The 13977-nt window shown below is 43.8% G+C and overlaps 1 protein-coding gene across 2 annotated transcripts in view; it reads left to right on the forward strand.

Annotated features, from left to right (window-relative positions):
* Nucleotides 1–1433: 1433 nt before the first annotated feature.
* ELMOD3 (ELMO domain containing 3) overlaps nucleotides 1434–13977 on the forward strand; it is a 213786-nt gene continuing 201242 nt past the window's right edge. The window contains exon 1 of one of the 2 annotated variants that reach the window (XM_078666748.1): nucleotides 1434–1596. The gene's annotated coding sequence lies outside the window, so the exon portion shown is untranslated. The remainder of the gene's footprint in view (nucleotides 1597–13977) is intronic. The other variant, XM_078666747.1, reaches the window with a different exon arrangement.

Here is a 13977-nt window from a genome sequence, read left to right on the forward strand (position 1 = left end):
AGGGGCTAGTCCTCTCACCACAACCGCGAAGCACCGTCTGGCCAAGGCCGCGATGATTCAAGGCCCATCAGGTGCTAAGCTGCGAGGGGCAGCTTGCCTTTGGATCATCTGTAAGATAACCCACCTTGTTGGCATTGTTTATGCTAATAAACCTGCAGAACGTTTTTTCCCATCTACAATTTGTTTGGTCTATTTATTTCAGGTTATGTTATTGCTGGGGGGCTGGTGTGCGGGCTGATATGCCCTGGGCCAGTTATTGCACCATACTACCAGCTGTCTGTGTCCGTCCTTTCTCGCCATGTGGGCCTGAGGCCCAACACCACAGAATCCAGTAAATTTGGGGTTCACTCGGTCAGAGGAGCAATGGCCTCCAAATCTTTTTTCCTGGGTCCTCAACTACAGGACATTGAGGGCTGCTGATTGGTCCTCTGATTCTGCTTTTAAAACATTTTATTGCACACTTATTTTAGATGTAGCCTCGGCGGTATTAAATCAGCCTTGAACAGGCATAATCCAAAGCCTCTGATCCTGACATAGAATTTAAAGAAAATCTAGCTAATGCCTAGAATTTTCAATTCCAGTTCAAATATGCAGACAAGAGATTCCTCTCTATTTTGACGGTTGAGTAGTCAGTTGGGTTCGTCATCACTGACAAGAAAGAGGAATAGATATGGTGTTCTGACGTTATATGGCAAAGGCATGCCCTGATTGGGTGCCTTGGGATGATGTGAATGTTTATTCATTTTTGTCCTCGCCTGCGGTCCTGACAATTACAATCTGCTGGTTTGCTATCCCATTTGCGTTAATCTAACAAACGTCACTTGGCAGGGTTGCCTACATGGTTTTTAAAGCAAAAAGATTCCCTGATATAAAGATAATTTTATACAAGGTATTTAAAAACACGGACTAATGGAGGGTCTGAAAAAGGGTAGCAACCCTTACCGAAAGATGGCCTCTAGGGCAACACAGTGACAGGCGGGCTAGCGTGCACCCAGGATGCATCCCGCTGCGTATCAGCACAAGTGGTAAGAGCCCCCAAGTGGTAAGAGCCCACCACCTACGAATTTGGGTGGCACGAGCGTGTAACTAAGCGGTTTATTTTGTGAGCTAGCGCGCATTTATAAACAATAAGGGTGAGCGAACACGCTCAGGATATCACGTGTTGGTATGTTGTTAGGGACGCCAGAGGTCACACTCTGGATTAGCGGTGCATGTGGGATTGGAGCTCAACCTACCGGGTCGGGGGCCTATCACTTCCAGGAGGCGGGAAGGCGGTCACTTCCAGGGCAGCAGAGATGCTTTCTACAGGGCGTGCCTTTCTCTCTTTCTGACCAATTGCAGGCTTTGATTATGTGGACCAGCAAACCAGACCGTACGTGGGCCGTCTCTCTCCCTGTCAGTTATCATGATCTAGCTCACGGATTGGCTCCGCCAGCCTTCGGCTTTTGAGGTAGGTTTGAGTAGAAAGCTGGGTAAAAGAAATCTTGTATCAGAGTCCGAGAACGGGTGCTAAGTAACCAGCTCCTCGCTGGTTCTGGAGGGTTCGCAGCATCACCACTAAAACATCAATTTTCATCGTATTTCTGAAGCTGAGAGGTACGAAAAGTAAAACTATTGATAAAAACCGATACCTTTTCCTAAATGGAGATAGTATTCGCCTAAATTGAGAGTTTTGCCCTGTATAAAGGGCCACTGTCCTTCCCAGTCCTTAATATTTTGAGAATCTTATTTCTGACTTTGGTTATTTCAATAGGTTTGATTGTCGTTATAGGATTACTTCTAATTACAGCAGGAGGACACTTCCATACCAAGTGCTACGTACAAAGCAAAACATTTTCGTTTATAGGCGCTTCTTTTGGGGAAACGTGTGTATTTTTAAAGGAATGCTGTAGAGAAGGAGTTTTCTAGGAGTCAATGTAAGGGTTTACCACTACAATGTTTCCCAGTCCTAGTATTCATGCATGCCAACCCTACCGTTTTAGGCGGGAGACTACTGATTTCAAGGCTAGTTTCATGCCTCCCGGTTCCTGCATGCAGAAACACGATTTGGAGTTTTGTAAAACTGCCAAAAATAAAATGTTGATGCCTGTCATGTACACTCGAACCCCCCCACCCCCAAGAATTACCCCTGATATCAAAGGCTAACGCTTTGTCCTTAATTCTTGAAGGGGGAGATTACAGCATGTGACAGGCCTCGACATTTTATTGTTGGCAGTTTTACAAAGTGCAAACAAAAACAGAGCTTTTGTTTTTGTTTGCCAGAGTTTAGAACTGTTTTTGTTTGCACAATGTTATTAAACTGCAAATAATTAAATGCTGCTTGTCATCATACATACCAATAGCCCTGATTGATACAGATTGCCTCTGCTTCAATATGTCAGTGGGGAATATAATAGATTCTCCTGACTATTATAAAAAAATCTCCCACTTGCCTGTTCTAAAATATTGTCATATATGCTGTTATTGCACTCGGTGTTGGAAAAGATTTTTTTTAGTAGAAACTTTACAGGTAAAGTATAGCTACTTTATCATAATGTGTTGCCCTGACAGTTTTTGTAGGTACGCTTGTTGTATTTGTATACTTTTCATGGAGTGAGTGGAATGTTGAAAATTAACACACGGGAGACCGATTGACTAATCCGAAACCGCAACCATAAATCCTTTTTCCTATAATACTTAATAATTCTTTGATAGTAGGGATCACCCTGCACTTTCACATCTTGAAACGTCTGTTTTTTGTGCCTTCTTAAAAATCTAGTAAATTTGAAATCATTTGATATTAATGCATTAGCCTTACAGTCACACTTTGATGTACAGATATGTATTATTCAACTTTTCACCCTCAGCCTGTTGATAGGCCTCCCTTTCAAATGATTACAGCTGTCTCCTCCCCTCTGTGAATGTACCAACCTTGCTTCTTTTACACATTCTGTAGTACTCTAACAGTATCTCATTTCCCAGCACTTATACAGGTACTGATTACTCTCTTAAATCAGGCACATCGGAGCATTCTTAAAAACTACCAAAGCAATAACGTCTGAACACATTTACCCCTCTATTCTCAGAATATCTTCCCACTTTGTGAACAGCTGTGGTTTCAATTGTTAACCACACACATGGCTTGCAGCCACTTTTTAAGCACCCCACTGTCTCCTGGGACCAACTCCTCATAAATGGTCGAATGTTTTTTTTATGTGCATAGATGTGATATGAAGGGGAAGAGATTTTGCTTGCCTGTGGATTTTCCTGAAAATAAAGCTGGGACTACAGTTCAAAACTTTTTGCTTTGGGTACATATACATTTGTAGGTTTCGCGTAAGACAGTGCATGCACTGTCGGCAAAATCTGTTGTTAAAAAACCCCTTCAAACAGTCTTAAAGCCTGCCCATTACTTACCAATACTTGGCTTCGGTCCAACTCTTGTTTCCTTGCTTCTTATTGGTCACTGCCTCCTACTTTCTCAGAAGCTTCAGTGTGAGTCCCTGCCATGGAGCATGGACCAAATACAACTTCTTCTCTGCACTCTGTCCTTTTACTGGTCACAGCGTCCTGCAGGTACTTTTGTTTTTAACTTTTTCTACACATACCCTCTAAGAGTGCATGTGTCCCTTTCCTACACCAATGCCCGTACTCTGTAAGGATTCAAGAGCAGTTTCCGCAGGAGTTCCAGGAACCGAAGTCTAGCCCAACCCGTCCCCCCTACACCGTCTGTCAAACACTAGAACGCAATGGTGATATGGAGGGAAAGGAGGGAACAAAACAAGGAAAAAGGGGAAGAGACACTGGACTTCTTGGATGGATCTCCCTCTCTGGTGGAAGCTGGCGCTAAAAGGAATGGTTAATTAGTACAACAACAATCAACAAGCATTCATTATATTGTCTACATAGACTATCTATTACCTGATTCATACAAGGTGTGCCTGGGATTTTATGGGTCAATCAGCCTTTCTAAACATTCAATGTGTCTAGATACCACGGAATGCCTGTTGTGAAATAAAGCATGTATCGACAGGGTATTGTAATCACCAATGCATAATGATAGAGATCTGTACCTGTCTTACCCCTGTAGAAACAACGGGCTGAACTGCGTGGCAGAATAGTAGAATTTATAAGGTCACAGTTATAGCGTGTCTGTAAGAGCGGTAAGCACATGCATGAGAACCGACAGAATCTTTACTGAGGAGATACTAAATGATAATAGTGCGCTACAAGCGCATTACCAGGTCTTCTTTCCCCTGCACTGTGACGAATGCCAGCATCCAGGAATTCCAGCAAACACAATATGGTAAAGGAACAACAAAAAAAAGGGAAAGTCGCCGCTAGGCGGATCACAACTCCCACAAGTAGGCACCTAAACCCACACTCCGCAAGGCCGGCCGTTTGACGGGACCCTAGTCCGGCCAAAAGACGGATCCGCAAGAGTCTAGATAAGGTGCCCCCCAAGGAATCAGAGAGAAGACAGCCGGCACTGGGGGAGACAATAAGGGAAACCAAAAAAAGGGCAAAAGACTCGGACTCTTCCGCAAAGAGAAACAGGCGGAACACCGAGAGAAAGCCTCTCACAACGAGACTCTAGGAAGCACTACAGCGCTTCTGGCTTAGTGGAATAGACGGCTAAGGAACAAAGCTGAACAACGCTACGATGTGGATCCTGAATCGAGGTCCACTTCTGGAAACAAAGTGAAAGAGACGAAGATTGGCGAGGCGGAAGTGACACGCCGCAAGGGCAGCGAGAAACTAGAGCGCGAAGCTCAGAGTAGCGGGGAGGTCAGGCTTTAGTTTCCTGCCCGATCCCCTCGCACATGAGCAGTGTCGCGCACCCATCTTGGATTGGCCTCGCGTTATCTGTGTGCTCTCCGAATACCTGGCAGGTGTGACATACTCTTACTAAACCTCCTGCTCTCTGTTGTGTTGATGCTCCATCCCCCCTCCACAGCTCCCTCATATTCCTTGCCCTCTGTTGTGTTGCTGCTCCCTCCCTCCTCCCTCCTCCCCCCTCCCCCCTCCCCCACACCACCTTCATGGTGCTTTCCCTCCTCCCGATGTCTGTTGTGTTGCAGCCCCCCACAGTTCCTCTGCCACCTCCAATCCTTGCCCATTCGCTGCAAAAAAAAACCCATCAAACAAAGCCAAATAGCTTGTGCTGATACAAGTGCCATTTGGTCTTGTAAAAAAGACCTTATTGCACAGCAGGCTGAGCTGCTGTGCAAAATCTCTTTAAGAAAAAAAATTATATGACGCTGTCAATGCTGGCTTTGTGATGACTTTTTTTTCTTTAAGCCAAGTTGCACAGCAGCCCACGCTGCTTTGCAACATATCTAAAAAGAATTAGAATTTGAATTTTTAAGAACTTGTAAAGCGCTCGTATACAATGCAGTTTCATGGCGCTGGAGGAGCTACCTGGGCGGGAGAAAGGAGGAGGATTATAGGCCGAAAGCCTGTTGGAATAAAAGGGTCTTGAGGGCTCTGCGGAACTCCATGTAGGAGGGAGAGGTTCTGATATGGCGTGGGAGGGAGTTCCAGAAAGCAGACGCAAGGACCGTGAATTTCTGGCCTCCAGATCTAGATTTCTTGAAGCGAGGGGTGACTAGTAGCGATTTTGTGGAAGAGCGGAGGTCTCTGGACGGGGAATAGTTAGTGACGGCAGAATTGATAAATGCAGGAGCTGTGGCCATTCGAGCTTGAAAGGTAAGGCAGCCAAGTTTGAATAGGGCCCTTTGTTTGATGGGGAGCCAGTGGAGGGAGAAGAGAAGGGGTGATGAGTGATGAAATTTGGGCAGGCCATGTACCAGGCGAGCAGCCTGGTTCTGCACTAGCTGAAGGCGTTGGAGTGCGTAGGCGGGGGCGCCGTTGTAAATGATGTTCCCATAATCAATTTTGGATAGAACCATGGCCATAACAATTAATTTAAGTGCAGAAAGAGAAAAAAACCGTGAGACTTTTCTAATAGTGCGAAGGGTAAAAAAACAGGAGGATACTACCGAACTAATATGGGAGTGCAAGGTCAGTTGATGATTAAGAATGATACCAAGAGTTTTAACAGATTGGGAGGGGGTGGGAGGAAGACCAAGGGATGGGGCCAGAAAGAGGGTGACCATGGGTTGCCACTGCCTCCGGTCAGAATCAGCTCAGTTTTATCCGGGTTGAGTTTCAAGTGGTTGGCATTCATCCAATCCGGGATAAAAAGCATGACCGACCGGAAGGCAGTGACACCAGAAGAGGGAGAGACAAAATTAAAAATAAGTTGGAGGTCATCAGCGTAATTGTAGACTGTGACCTCCATCTGCTGAAGTGCAAAAATAAGAGGAAAAAATATAAAGATTAAATAAAAGGGGGGAGAGAGAGGAACCTTGGGGGACTCCACATTGCACCCTGCGGGGAGGGGCAGTGAATTCGGCGAGATGGACGGCCTGGGTACGGTCAGCCAGGAAGGAGCCTATCCAGGTCAATGCTTGTCCTTCTATGCCCGCCGCCTCGACACGGGACAAAAGAATGGAATGGTCCACCGTGTCGAAAGCGGCGGACAGGTCAAGGAGGACAAGGGCCTGGGGGGTGTTAGTGTCAAGCCTCTCCCTGAGTTGGTCCATGACCGAAATGACCACCTTCTCGGTGGAATGGCGGGGACGAAAACCCGCCTGGCAGTGTGCAAGTTAGTTACTGTCCTCAATGAAGGTGCTGAGTACCTGGGTGGCATGGGACTCAGCTACCTTACCCAAGTAAGGAAGAAGGGAGATCGGGCGATAGTTTGCCGGGGAGGAGGGATCAGCCCCTGGTTTTTTTAAGATGGGGAGGATTATTGCAGTCTTGAATGTGTCAGGAACGGAGCTGTTCACATAACAATCATTGAGAAGAGTAAGAGCAGGGGAAGGACATTTGAAAAAAATCTCGCGAAGAATGCGGGCCGGGCAGATGTCGGCTGGGGGGCCCGACTTGACGCGACAGAGTAGGGGGGGCAAAGATTCACTGGTAAGGGCAGGGATAGCAGTGAGGGACATTATATTGGGGGTGGGCTGGGGGTGAAGGAAAGTGGGCGGGGGGAAGGGAATGTTGGCTTTAATGCGAACTATTTTATCAATAAAAAATTCGTTAAGTGAGTCGCATAGGGCCTGGGAAGGGGGGATCTTGGAATGAGTTCTGTCGGAGGATGCCAACTCGTGGATGGTAGCAAAGATCTCGCGCGGCTGACTTTCTGCGGCGAGGATGCGTTTCGAGAAATAATCTGATTTGGCTGCCAGAATGGCTTGTTTGTAATCATTAAGAGTAGAAGTGTAGTGTTTTTTTTGGATGGGGCAGTATGTTCTACGCCAAGTTCTTTCAGCCTGGCGAAGCGCAAGTTTCTTGGCTTTAAGGGCTGGGTTAAACCACTTGTTGGCATTGTGAGAGCGGGTGATGGTAATCCGCCTCAAGGGAGCCACTGGGTCGCAGGCTGTAGAGAGCCAGTGATCAAGGGAGGTGGTCTGAGAGTGGGTAGTCAGCCCCGATAGAACCAGACAAGTGGCCACTAGGGAGTTGCACAAAGATGGAATATCAACTCTGTTCCAATTTCTTGCTCGGGTGATCTTCGGGCGAGAGAGGGGAGTTTTTTGACACCGAACTAAGGAAATGGCAAGAATGTAATGGTCTGATCAGGAGCAAGGCGAAATGATAGGAGGGGAGATCGGGATATTTAAAGTCCAGATCTGGTCCAGGGTATGGCCTCGGTTGTGAGTGGGGCCTTGGGCATGCTGGGTAAAATTGAGGCTGAGCAGTAGTTCCGTAAAGTCCTTGGATTTCGTCTCCTCGGCGGGATCAGTGGGCCAGAAGTTGAAGTCCCCCAGCACGAGAAAAGAAGCACTATTAACTACAAGAGTCGCAAGGAAGTCCTGTAGGGTGGAGAGAAAGCTTACGGGTGATTGAGGGGGCCGGTAAATCAATACACAAGTGATAGGGATGTTGAAGGAGGTAGAATGAACTACAAGACAATCGGCTGTAGGTAGCGTAGGCGACGCAAGAGTCTGGAAATGGAGTCCCTTACGAGCAATCAAGGCAACCCCGCCGCCTGCTCTTATCTCAGGGCGATCTGCGTGGAATATAGAGTAGAGAGGGGGGAGGGCCGCCAGGATGCTGGGAAGGGAATTAGGTCTGTACCATGTTTCAGTTAGGAATAGTAAATCCGGGGATTCGGAGTCTAAGAGGTCAAATATTTCGTATTGATGCTTAACAGCTGACCTCGTGTTCAGAAGGAGAGCGGTGGTAGTAGGCAAAGGGGGCGGAGGGCGTGTCGGTGTAGGAAATTTACCTGAGGCTATGCCAAGTTGTTGAGCATAGGAGAGTGTAGCGAAATCCAATGACCAAGAGTTGTTTAAGGCATGAGTTGAGCTGAAGAGTATGTGAGGGATTGAGCATAGTGGCATGCCCCTAGCCCCGGTCGGTCGCGGACGAGCGCAGACGGGCTTGCCTTAGGCGCGCTTTCGGTGCGCAAACGGCGCGCCCGCTGCGCGTCCGGTAAATGCACATTATTAAAGTGAGGGTGTGTGGCCTGAGGAGGGTGGGCGTGGCCTCAGCGTTCCTCGGCAATGGCGGCAATTTAGAAGAGTTACCCACGTCAGCGCTAAAGTCCGCTGCGCGGGGAAAGGCGGGAGGAGTGGCAGGTAAGATTAAAATACACAGTGTCACAATATCACACAAGATTTTTAAAAAAAGCAACAAACAGGTCTCCCGGCTTCCGCCTCAGGAGATAACAATCCTCTGTGCGCGCTCGCAATCAGCGCGCCTTTAATACAGAAAGCGGGGGGCGTGGCCTGAGGATGGTGGGCGTGGCCTCAGCGTTCCTCGGCAATGACGGCAATTTAGAAGAGTTACCCACGTCAGCGCTAAAGTCCGCTGCGCGGGGAAAGGCAGGGGAGTGGCAGGTAAGATATTAAAATACACAGTGTCACAATATCACACAAGATTTTTAAAAAAAGCAACAAACAGGTCTCCCGGCTTCCGCCTCAGGAGATAACAATCCATTGACAAACCTAAAAGATTCAGCATAGGCGAAATCTATAGGCTGTGCCAATGTTTGTTAATTTCTGTTTTAGAACTTGCTTTGGAGTGTATTTCTCTGCAAGTCATATTGTTACTATTTCTTTAAAATATACTTAAAGTGGGCTTTTGCTCCCCCAGAGCAGTATTATTCTCTCACCATATGCTCTCGGCAACTTGGTGTATGAAGTGCTTCCATTGAAATGCATAAAGGACTATTACACACCTAAAAAGTATACTCAGTCATCACACTGTAATATTGTATTTTTTATCTCCTACATGCTTTATATAGAAAGTTATCCTTTTCTTTTTTTTACTCTGTTTTTTTCTGTTGTTGATGCCAACAGGAGAGACTTTAGTGGGATAACTAGCATTTGTGCATGCAACAGCTATGAACTGCATTTGTGGGTGCCTAATGCTTGATTTTTGCATGTGTTGACAATTTAAACCAGACCTATTGGTTCTGCCAATGCTTGTTGTTGTCCTATTTTAATATAGCAATTAAGCCATTCTACACATTAGAGCATTAAACCAAACATTTACCCTACTGTAAAGTAAGGGATTATGAATAGTCCATTAGTCCGAATTTCTTTTATTTTCTGCTAGCATAAAAACAAATGAGAGATGTTACAGAACTTAATACTCCTCAAAGGTCTGTTAAAATTGATAAGATAACCCACATGCTAATAGTCTCTCTTATACCGATGCTCCTGGTTGTCCTTGAGTGTGAATTCTAGGGATAAGGCAACGCATCCAAATGTCGATTAAGGTACTGGCATCCTCCCACCTCTGGTATCTTATCCAACCTTGCTTTTTGACTTTGTTTGGATGGAGATCAGTTTGTAGCCCTTAATGAGCTTGAATGAAAGAAACATATATTTTGCTTGTCGTGCAGATTTTCACTAATTTCTAATAATTTCCTTTCCCCGAGTTATTTACGTAATCTCTTGTCTCACTGTTTTTGTCCCACAGTGTTTGACTTCTGTCTTGACAGATATATTGTAGGTGTCTAAAATTGCATACTTCCGCCATTCATTCATATTTGCCATATTTTTTGTTTCTCAAATAAATACCCTAATAGATGAATGTTTTAGTTACTGTTAGTGGAAGAAAATCCTGGCTCATACTAATAGCAGTTTCCCAAGAATGTCCGCTAGTTCCGTCCAAAGAATATGCCTAGCAACTTCTTTTCTGGTTAGCCTTTTCTATTTCCTATATTTGTTAATTTTTGTGAATGAAGTTGTGCATTTTTTTTTGTTCCTATAAAGCTTTATTTTAAACCGATTTCCTGTGTTCATTTCTTAAGTTCTTCATGCATTGCAAGCTTTGAGCTAGCTGATTCGATTTTAGATTCCTTTTAAGAAATGGGTCTTTATCATAACACAAATTGACTCTATATGACCCTTTCAAGCAAAATGATGGTTCTTTCTGTTTCAAATGGGTTATTTTAGTGAAATAGTAAAAAAAATCAAGGTTACTAATGCAGTCATTTCTGAAAAAAAGTTTGTTAAACCATAATTTAGAAAAAAAGTCATTTCTTAAGCCAGGTCTACATTGGCGAGGGTTTATATCTGTAGAGATGCCATAGATTGTAGTAAAGAAAGGAAAACATCCAGATGAGAGTACTCAAGATGTTTGCATCTCCCACAATACAATGCAATACATGTAACTGAATAGGAAAACATGTCATATGACCGAATAGTGTTTACCTACCTTATGAGGCCCAATAGCTAATTAGTGTGTTCAGTACTTGCCCACAATTCTTCCATAGTGTAATTTGTTCTTTATTATTGGCTATTTACGTAGCCTGCCCAACATACTGAATTGTTTCTGGGCTCTCAGTTGTATGTGTTAATGTCTATATTTTAAGTGATTTAGTTTAGTAATGTGAAAACCATAATAGTCGTTTAAAATAAATATCTTGCATGAAAAGAAATGCATTAAAAATGGATATACAGGATTAAAAGTATTGTTTACTTGGTCCTCAGTGTAAAACATTTTTACTTGGTCTTATGATGTACAAGAAACTGCAATTTCGCTGTTTTGTAGTGGAACTGAAAATTAGATTACAAATATTTTGTATATAAAATATTTGACATTTACATTTTTTGATTGGGTAAAGTTAGAAGAAGCAGTTTGATCACAACAATTGTAATCTCAAGATTTTGCATACAGTGAAGGTGAAGTAAAAATGAACTAAACATGTTAATTGAATCTAGAGAAAAATATATAGTATTAAGTAATGGAAAGATTACCCTGAAGCTAGGAAAAATACAAATGTTCTAGGAATTTTCAGGTTGTCACCTGCTCTATATAGATTTTGCTAATTTTCGTTTTTAAAAGGTGTTTCTTGCTGAGCTTTTCCAGAGAAACATAATTCCATACTCTAAAACAGAAACATAACCCATACTATAAAAGTATGTACATTATACAACCTTTTATGCTTTTTAATCAAAGATCTAACATATTGAAGTAAAACAATTTGCAAAATTATGAGCAAAAGTAAAGAAAAAATTTAAGATTAAGCAACAGTTAAAACTAGAAGTACAGGGAAAAAATCGACAAAAAGGAAAACATTTCCTGCAGCATTCATGCGTTAGGGGATAGGGTGGTTTGTAAGAATTTTCAATCCAAAAATTCGGACAAGTCTCAAGTATTGAATGGAAAAGGAATGCATTTTGCAAACAGCCCCTGCTGCTCAAGGACTTTAATTGCACGTATACAAATGTTAGACTGAATATATTTCAGAGACATTTTGAATAATCTAAATTATTTTTTGAGGAATCAACACAAATGTTGCAGAATTTTGAGGACACATACTTTGCAGTCTCAAACTTTTGAGAATACAGCATCCCCTCTAGTTAGTTATACTGATTACATAATGACAGGTCCCATATGTTCTACACCTCACCTCAGGCAGAGTACATATTCATGCACACTTATCCTGCCTTGCGCCATTCAAGTAAATGTAAATCTTAAAAGCAGACAAAATACAGCAAGTCAAAAAAGAAATTGCACTCTGCTTTGCCCCAAACATCACTTAAGCTTGTGAACAGCACATTCACTCATGGATTGCAAAGTTGTAGCACGTTTTCATGCTGCAGGTAAAGTTGACTTTTATTGAGTTTTTCTGTCACTGGTGCACTTCAGATAAAGATTTAAATGTTTTTGGTTTTACCTGCACGTAGTGGTATTTTCATCTACGCTCTGAGCATATTCTTGTTGTGTGGCGTGTTTCGATATAGAACATGTTTATTCCATGGTTTAAAAATGGTGTGTATTGTTTTCATGCATGTGTTTTCATGTAATGAATGCACTTACTGAAGGGTCGTTTTCATTGAACATCGCATAGTTTAGTGTTACATACGTATTTTTTAGAAACATTGTCACAGGATGTTGATTTGATAATGGGATGGTTACTGCAGGTTCTGATTTGTTCTTTTTTTCATACTAGTCTTATCAGATGTGTATGTAACTGTAAAAAAAAAAGTCTTAGTGAGAGGGATGGGGATGTTATTAAATACGTACAAACATTTGGGAAGCACTATCATTTTAAGTATAGCGACCCTGCCCGCCATTGACAACTGGAAGCGCAGCCAGCGTTCTACCTGTGTCTCTTATCTGTGTATTGCTTGGCCGTAATTTAAACTAATAATACTGGCAGCATCTAAGTGTATGTGAATACCTAGATCCTTGACAGAATCGTGGCACCATTCAAGCGGAAATCCACAATCCCAAGGAGTCGTGCTCTCCGTTAGAGGGAAAATTAAAGATTTGTGCCAGTTGATGCCCAACCCTGAAAAGAGGCCGAACCGAAGTATTTCCCTTATGATAGGCTCAAGATTGTCCTGCGGGTGTAGCACATACAAAATGGTGTTCTCTGCATAAAGTGAGACTAACAAGGGTCCTGTGTTAAATTGTTGACCCCGGTGGAGATGTTGCTCCTAGAAATGTCTAATTAGAGGATCCATTGCCAAAATAAATAAAAGGGGGGAGAGAGGACATCCATGTCGCGTGCCACGTTTTAACGAAAAGGGATGTGATAGTGTGCCGTTTATGCGAAGTCTAGCCGTAGGTTTATCATACAAGAAGGCAGTGGTGGCAACAAATCCCACAGGCATCCCCCATTACAGAGAGGAAAAATGGCCATTCTAAAGAATCAAAGGCCTTTTCGGTGTCCAACAGTACAGCGCAGCAGGCACTTTTAGATCAATCCTGTGTATAACAGTAAGGAGGGTCCGAAGATTGAGCAAAGTGGAACGATGCGGAACAAATCCAGATTGTGCGGGGATATAATAAAGTCCATTAATTGAAAAACCCTGCTAGCGATGGCCTTGGCCAAAATTTTATAATTGAGATTTAATACCGATAGGGGCCTATAGGAGCTGCATAGGGAGGGGTCTTTCCCAGGCTTGGGAAGGAGAATAATAACTGCCTCCTGAAGCGTTGGGGGGAGTACTTGCCTCTCAAGCGCCTCCGCATAGACCTCAATCAATTGGGGTGCTAGAATATCTTTGTAAGCCTTATAGAAGTCCCCGGTGAATCAATCTAAACCAGGGGCTGATGAACCATGGAGTGCTTCTATCGCACCCATAACATCCAGATATGGGCTCTGCCAGGAAATCTTACATGTATTTTTCAAGATACACCAGTGCTATTTCAGACAGGTAATCTTCCTGATCAGTGAGATTGCAGCCAATCCTAGAGCTGTATAAGGCCTTGAAATACTACATGAAAGTGTTGCGGGTCTTCAGCGCGGAGGAGACCGGCTGATCTGGGGGGGGAGAAAATCTCTGGCATCTACGCCTTGCTGTAAGGGCGGCGTCGCATTTGCGACAGCACTCTTCCCGGTCTTTCTCCCTCTCCATATCTCCTAGCAGACTAATATTTACCCAAATACAACAGTTACCTATCCGCGGCTTTGCGAAACTCAACCAAAAGTGCCAAACGCTGAGTCACGGCATCTGCCGT

The sequence above is a fragment of the Lissotriton helveticus genome, chromosome 11 (genome assembly GCF_964261635.1).
Source record: "Lissotriton helveticus chromosome 11, aLisHel1.1, whole genome shotgun sequence".
Taxonomy (NCBI): domain Eukaryota; kingdom Metazoa; phylum Chordata; class Amphibia; order Caudata; family Salamandridae; genus Lissotriton; species Lissotriton helveticus.